We start from the raw sequence: 7,556 nt of genomic DNA, 5'->3' as shown, positions 1-7,556 counted from the left end.
TTTGAATTCCTGCAGAGTAGAGTAGATTACTTTTTTTTTTTTTTTTCCTTCACTAAAAAGAAAAAAAAAAAAATCAGAGAAAATGATAAACTGGGAGTGGGGAAGGCAAGGGACGGAAAGCAAACTGAGTCTGAAAGGCCCAGAAGGATACAAATAAATTATCTGTAAGAATTTAGAATTTTAGAGTGCACTATTTTTGCCTTGAAATGACCTTCTCAATAAGGTGTTAGATAAGACGATTTCCTAGATTATGGTGAGCTACCCTTGATGCAAATAAACCATAGAACAAAATTTAATCATTATATCACTGTGAAAAAGCCTTTGTCCATCCCAATGGAGCTTCTAATGACTGTTTTGGCAGTTCTGGCTGGTAGTTATGCCTCCCAGCTCATATATATCTCATACTGGTTGAGCAAGCTAATGGAACTGCTGTTAGTGGAATCCAATATTAATGCCCTGTATCGTGCAAAACTGGATGCAACAGAATATATTATACAATTATAGGTAGTATCTAATTCCATAGGTATTAGATACTGTACTCTAAATTAATATTTTAATAAGGAAAGTGAAATAAATACTACATTACAGGTAAGATATCTATGCGTTTGCATTGTGTATCTGCCAGGCTTCTTGCTGAAAGAGCACAGGGGATGGAGCTCACCGAACAGACACAGGACTCTTGACAAAAATCTGTAGGCAAGATTTAGATGCTGAATGACACATACGGATGCACAGAGTCAAAGATGTCATCTTCACGAGAGCTCCACTTGCTGTGAGTTTGAGAACAAAATGAGGCAAAAAAAAAAAAAAAAGAAAGAAAGAAAAAAGAAAAGAAAGGAGGGGGAGAGTGGAATGAGACCTCCAGAAAATAAACAGGGTGTACAGTTTCAAAGGCTACAGACACAGACATTTCATTGTTCAAGCCAATTATCAGTGGAAAATAATAACAACAGATGGATTCAGAGTCACTGACTTTTCATATGCACTGCATCGCTACAGAACAGATGATGAAATACGAGAGCTAGCTCCAAAAGGCAAAACATCTTTCAGTAAAAGAACTCTCTACTCCAGATGGGGACCTTCGAAGGCAGCTGATTATCTTCTTATAATGTTGTAAGATAGACTTACTCAAACATTGCAAGAACTGATCAGATAGGATGAGCACAATGGGAGCATTATTGGGAAGACTTGTTTTAGACCGGTGGCAAAACCAGCCAGGGATTTCAATAAGGTTAGGACTGTGAGTTTCCTGTTTTCTCATTAAGGACTGCTGGTTCCAAATAAAACTTGAAACTCATGCCCAAAAAGAGCACAAACGCCTCCCAAGGAAGATGCATGTGTGCCCATCACTGGTCTGCGTGGATAAAAAGAAGAAGAAGAAGTCTGGACTGTAAAAAGGACATTTGCCATTATTCTGACGCATTCCAGTATAAATGAAAAAAAAAAAAATACATAGAGCTTTAAAGCAACTTCCTATAAAAAGCTCTCATGAATATACAGCTCTTTCAGCTAAGTCAGAGAAACCTTTTTAAAAATACCTCTCCCCTTTGATGGAAAACAAAGAATAATTTACTGGCAGTGGGAAATAAGTGTAAATTTTAGTGGCATGGGTGATAAGCACTTCCAACAAATGTCAAAGAAACATCCAGTTAAAAACCATCTCCCTATCATGGCTGACTACCACTCAGCCCAAATACCACAAAGTATGTATTTTTGATAACATGCAACAGGTAAACCACAATAATAAGTAATGGAAAAAGTTAGCTCATTATTAACTGGATAAGAATTTTTATGCTGGAATAATAATGTCAATCGCCTCCTAACTCCACAGACCATTTTTGAAAGTTCAAAGTTTTACTTTAAAATATGGTTTTAATCTCTGTATTAAAAAAAGATCTGATCCTGCTACTATTTACTAACATATTTAACATTTAAAAACATTTTTATGAGCACGCTGTTGACTTCACAAGTATACAAAAACGTAAAGATTTTTTTTTTTTAAAGCAAGGCTTTTCTTTTAATGTACTTTGTCAAAAGTAAATCCATAGCAGAACACCCAAGCACAGAGAAAAATGTTGCCAAGGGCAAAATTCTGCAACTGCTTTAAGAAGCAAACAATAACACCAAAGATGTGTAATGCAACCATCTGGCTCTACTCATGCTATCTCAATCCCCAAACTTTATTCCCCACCCCCTTAACCAACCCACACCAATGCCACAAAACCAAATGGCACTACTTATGTTTCCTGCCCAATACATTTACACCATGTATTTAGAATGCAAACGTATAAGAAGATTTTTACATATTCATTTTAAAAAATTTCCCTTTAGTTGGTACTTTTGATTTTTTTGAGGGGGGGAGTTGTTATTTTTTTGGATGGAAGGACAATGCTGATTCACAACTAGGAATTCCTTGGAAAACCAACCCAAGGCTTACTGTGATGAAACTATTTGAATACTGTTATATTGACAGGCTATCTCTCCCCCTCCCCATTCTTCTTTTATTTGGGGCTGCCCTATGACCAGTGCCAGTCAGTCAGTAAGTGTTTAGCTATGGCTTCCTGTGATGCTAGCCACTGTACTAAACTTGAGTTATACAAAGAAAGGTGAAAACATGGAGCCCTGCCCTCAGGGAGCTCCCATTCTGATGGCAGAGACAACAGGCAAACAGCTCTGCACATCCAAAACAGAATTTCAGAGGAGATCTAGGATGGAGGAAGATCATGAAATTATCCCAATGAAATGAATATATTTGGTTATTCAGTTTTTGTCATTTCATTTGAAATTTTACAACTCTGCTTTGTCAAGGACTATAATTTGGCTAAATGGCTGCAATATTTACACAATGTTCTCCTGCATGGGTAGCAAAGGCTGAAAAAAGTTTAGCCAGAAACTCCTCACTAAAATCCTTTCATATTTCATTGTTCCAAATAGTCAGAAGCCCTTTTTTTTTTGTTTTGTTTTTTGTTTTTTGCTTATTGCTAGAAAACAGGGTGCCTGTCTGAATGCAACACTGAACATGGGTATATATGGATTTAAGTCAGGGAAGACTCTTCAGTAGATGGATACTTTCACCACGTGGCTGCCCCCTGGATCAAAGCTCCAAGCTATAGCATTAACCAGGATGTCCTTCCAAAGATGCAACTGTACTAAACATGAGTAGGAAAAGTGGACCTTCAACGGGAAGCTCTCCTTGGTTTTAGGCCTTTTTGGAATGGTTGAAAATGAGTTTTCAGTGGACCCCCAGGCAAAAAGAGATTTGCCCTGTGAGCATCATCTAATGGGCTTCTCTGTTATTCTGGTAGCATTACTTCTCCATTTCCTATCGAGCACTTTCCATGTTCTGGGATGAAGTCGGCCTTGCCAGCGTTCACTGGGATCAGCCAGAGGGAGGCTGCCTTTTGGCTCCCTTACTGGATGTACTGCCCAGGGACCACAGAAGTCCCCAGTTTGAGACTGCAGTGGTAATCTGTAGGACACACACAGTGAATCCAGCCACCGGATGGGGGACTCCGCTAATTGCTTAAGTCTGCTCGAGTGTCTGGCCACCAGTTGGCAGACACAACACATGGCCGCTTACCAGGCATAGGTTAGCACAGCTGGAGCCAGATGACAAGCTATTAAAGATATTCTTCCAGTGGCCACATCTGGCTCCTTGGCATGCTGCAAATTGCAGCTGAACTGGAGTTCTTTCAGTGCTGTCTCTCTGAGTGGGGTGAAGCAGCAGACAGGACATTCAAGTTAACTTCGGCTCTTCAATTTGGGGCAATTCACTCTGTGGTCACATATACCACACCATCTGAGCCGGACTGCACCACACAAGAACGCCTTTGTTGCTGTACATCTCTGTCACTGAGTGGCTTCCCTTCCCGGAGTCCCATCTGGCTCCTCACAGGAATCTCCCTGAGCAGCGACCGGAGGGCCAACTTTGATCGGAGGCGGACTGGCTCGGGGACCGTTAAATGGAAGAATGAGTGAACTCAGTTTAACACTGTCAGTGTACCTGAAAAGAATTCAGATGATGCCATACCTGGAAATTAATGTCTCCTAATACCTACTCACTGTGTCCTCAGTTTAAGAGGAATGAGACTTTGAAAACTTGGCAATGCCCAGAATTTGTGAGTACCCTTACCCCCACCTTTCAGACAGAAAATTGCTATCTAGGAACCAGGAAAAATGCTGAGGCTTCTTCCCTTCCATCCTTTCCTAAGTATTTCCTTTCTCTTATTTTTTTTTTTCAAATTTAGCCCCTATTTCAATAACAGTTCCATTATACACCATTCAGCAAGCACTCTGCTTTTTATCATTTTTTGCTGTTGTTGAGACTCTGAAATTTGTTTTTAGAGGAAACACCCTTGTTTTCAACCATTTAGAATTGGAAGGTATCTTAAACACCAACTAGAATATGATGAGGAAGCCAAGACCCAGGGAAGTAAAGAGATTTGTCTCAAAGGACACAAGCAGAAATCCAGAGCTCTGCCCATTTTACCAGAACATCTCTTTGGGGGGCACATTCTGACACCATAGGAAACCATATGGAGAAAAAAATATCATGCTATGCTTTCCTGATAGAGGGCAAGAAGCAAAAGAGGAGTTCTGGTAAGGAGAAATCATTTCACCAATCAGTAGGCATTTATTAAGCGCCTACTATGTGCCAGAAATAGTTCAACAGAACAATAATCATTAGCCTCCAAGAGGTAATATTTGGGACAATTCTGTCATTTTCTGCATTTTGATGTCATTTGCATCTTCTTACTCAATATTCCTACCTTATTATTCCTCACACAAAGCCTCTGTCTTTCTAGATTCTGAATATTTCCAAAGCCTGGAATACTCTCCCTCCTCATTCTCATCCTCAGGCTTACCCCAAATCTCAACATTTACAAAAAGGCTTTCTCAGCTTTTCTTCTTTAATCCCAGTGCCTTCTTTGTGAGATGATCACTTCAGCCCCTCACTAGCTTGTTAGCATCTAATTATTAGTGCCTGTTGCCTCCCCCAAAAGACTTAGCTCTCTGAGACCAGAGGCTACTTCTGGTTTTCTTTGGAACTCTGTGCTTAGCACCCAGCTTGGCACATCAGAGGAATTTCATAATTTTTTGTTGAATCAGTAAGGTAATTTTGGGAAAGTGGATGAAAATAACTTGAGGGGGGAAAGACACAATAACTTCTTGCAGGTGCCTTTGACCTAATATGTGTGTGTGTGTGTGTGTGTGTGTGTGTGTGTGTGTATATATATATATATATATATATATATATATATATATATATATATATATATATATATATATAATATATATATATATATATATATATATATATATATATATATATATATATACATACATACATACATACAAAGGAACACCACTCCAAAGTAGACTAAAGGAAGTTGAAATTGTAGCATGAATTGGCCCTTTTCTTTTCTTTTTTTTTTCCTTTGACAAAAATCAAGTTTATATAGGGGAAGAGATTACAAACAAAATGAAAGGATACAATAGACATCAAGAATGATAAATATGAAATAGAGTTGGGAGAGCATATAGTTAGACTAACCAGTTCACCAGAGTGAGGAGAAAGACGCCATTAGAAGGAAAGTATTAACTATGAGGAGGGAGCGAGTAACCTCATAGTAGACTTAGCCCTGAAAAAAACTTAGCCAAACTAGTCCTTTTCTGTGTTATTTAAAACAGGAAGAAAGTATTGTACCTCAAAAATAAGGAATGTTCCAGAAAGAACTGGAGGTTTTCATTAATACCTCTATCTCCAAAATATTTTTCCCTCTGTTCCCGGTACCCAAGATTCTTTAACAGCAAATGAAGGCAAAGGTCTTTTCATTGTTGAGTATCTCCAATACATCCAGTATATATGTTGCTTGTACATGATGTCTTTCCCATTGGGGCTGGGAGATCCTTGAGAGCAGGAATGAGTTTTTGCTTTTTTCCTTTCTTTGTGTCCCTGGCACTTAACACAGTGCCTGGAATTAAATAGGTGCTTAATAAATGCTCCTCGACTTTTTATGATCAAACAATCAGACTTATGTCTGATCTCAGATATTCTTGAAGGTCACTGCAGTGGCTCACACTCAGAACAAGGAGTAAATCACTAATAACAAATCTTTTTCTATTAGGCAGCCAGGGAACAGTAGATAGAGCATTACAATTTGAATACATGAAGACTCGGGTTCAAATTCCAGGTATCACACTTCCTAGATCCTGAGCAAATTATTTTTACTTCTCATGAGTTCTCATTGTATATTAAGGAGGATAAGAACAAAAAAATATTTGCTTATCTCATTGTCAAATGAGATAAGATATTTAATGCATCTAGTAAATCTCAAAGTACTTTTTAAAATGTTAGCTATTATTATTGAATAAAGGGAAAAAAAGGAGGCTTATGGGTCTGCTAAAATGTAGAAAGGATAGATACAGGTTAGAAAGAGAAAAGGAGTGACTGGGTGGTGAAACTGAGAATGCCAGAGATAAGTTTTATGTAATCCATAAAGTTGTGTTCCCTGTTTAGTCAATAACAATGTGACATGCATTAAAAGTCATGATAACTGATCATAATGCACCAATGCAGTCGCAAAAAGAACAAATAAATATCATGTATTGGATTTTAAGCTTTTTTGGGGGGGGTAAATCTATGCTTCTTAGGGAGAATGCTTCAAAAATAAAAATATACATTTCTTTTCCATTTTTTTTTAAAGCTACACAAATCTAGAGTCAGGATTTTGGTTTCTCCTACCATAGTTGGTGGCAAACATCCCTAAACCCACAGGAATTGCTGGTGTTGCTGCTCACTGGAAGGGCCCTTGAAAACATCTTTGAAGAAGATGGAGGAGGATGGAGGATCTAACCCATTGGTATGGAAATGTTTTTGTGATGTTCAAGTCTGTGCATATATTCTGTTACTGATTTGGGATCTTACACACTTTGTTTACCTTTTAAATGCCTCTCAGTTCACCTCTAATACCACATTTCTTTGCCTTGGCTGAACTATGGCCTCAAAAGAATTACAAGGAGGAATAGGACAGGGTGAAAGGTTCAGTGAACTAATCCACACCTGGTCCATATAACAACAAAAAAAAAAGAAGAAGAAAGAAAGAAAGAAAGAGACAAAGAAAGAGAGGGAGAAAGAGAGAGGAAGAAAAAGAGAGAAAGAAGGAGAGAAAGAGAGCGACAGAGAGAAAGAGACAGAAAGAAAGAAAGAAAGAAAGAAAGAAAGAAAGAAAGAAAGAAAGAAAGAAAGAAAGAAAGAAAGAAAGAAAGAAAGAAAGAAAGAAAGAAAGAAAGAAAGAAAGAAAGAAAGAAAGAAAGGAAGGAAGGAAGGAAGGAAGGAAGGAAGGAAGGAAGGAAGGAAGGAAGGAAGGAAGGAAGGAAGGAAGGAAGGAAGGAAGGAAGGAAGGAAGGAAGGAAGGAAAGAAAGAAAGAAAGAAAGAAAGAAAGAAAGAAGAAAGAAAGAAAGAAAGAAAGAAAGAAGGAATGAAGGGAGAGAAGAAAAGAAAGAAAGAAGGAAAGAAAGAAAGAAAGAAAGAAAGAAAAAAAAGAAAGAAAGA

Source organism: Sminthopsis crassicaudata, chromosome 1, assembly GCF_048593235.1.
Source record: "Sminthopsis crassicaudata isolate SCR6 chromosome 1, ASM4859323v1, whole genome shotgun sequence".
In the NCBI taxonomy this organism is placed as follows: Eukaryota; Metazoa; Chordata; class Mammalia; order Dasyuromorphia; family Dasyuridae; genus Sminthopsis; species Sminthopsis crassicaudata.
Note: the sequence above shows the minus strand (reverse complement) of the source record.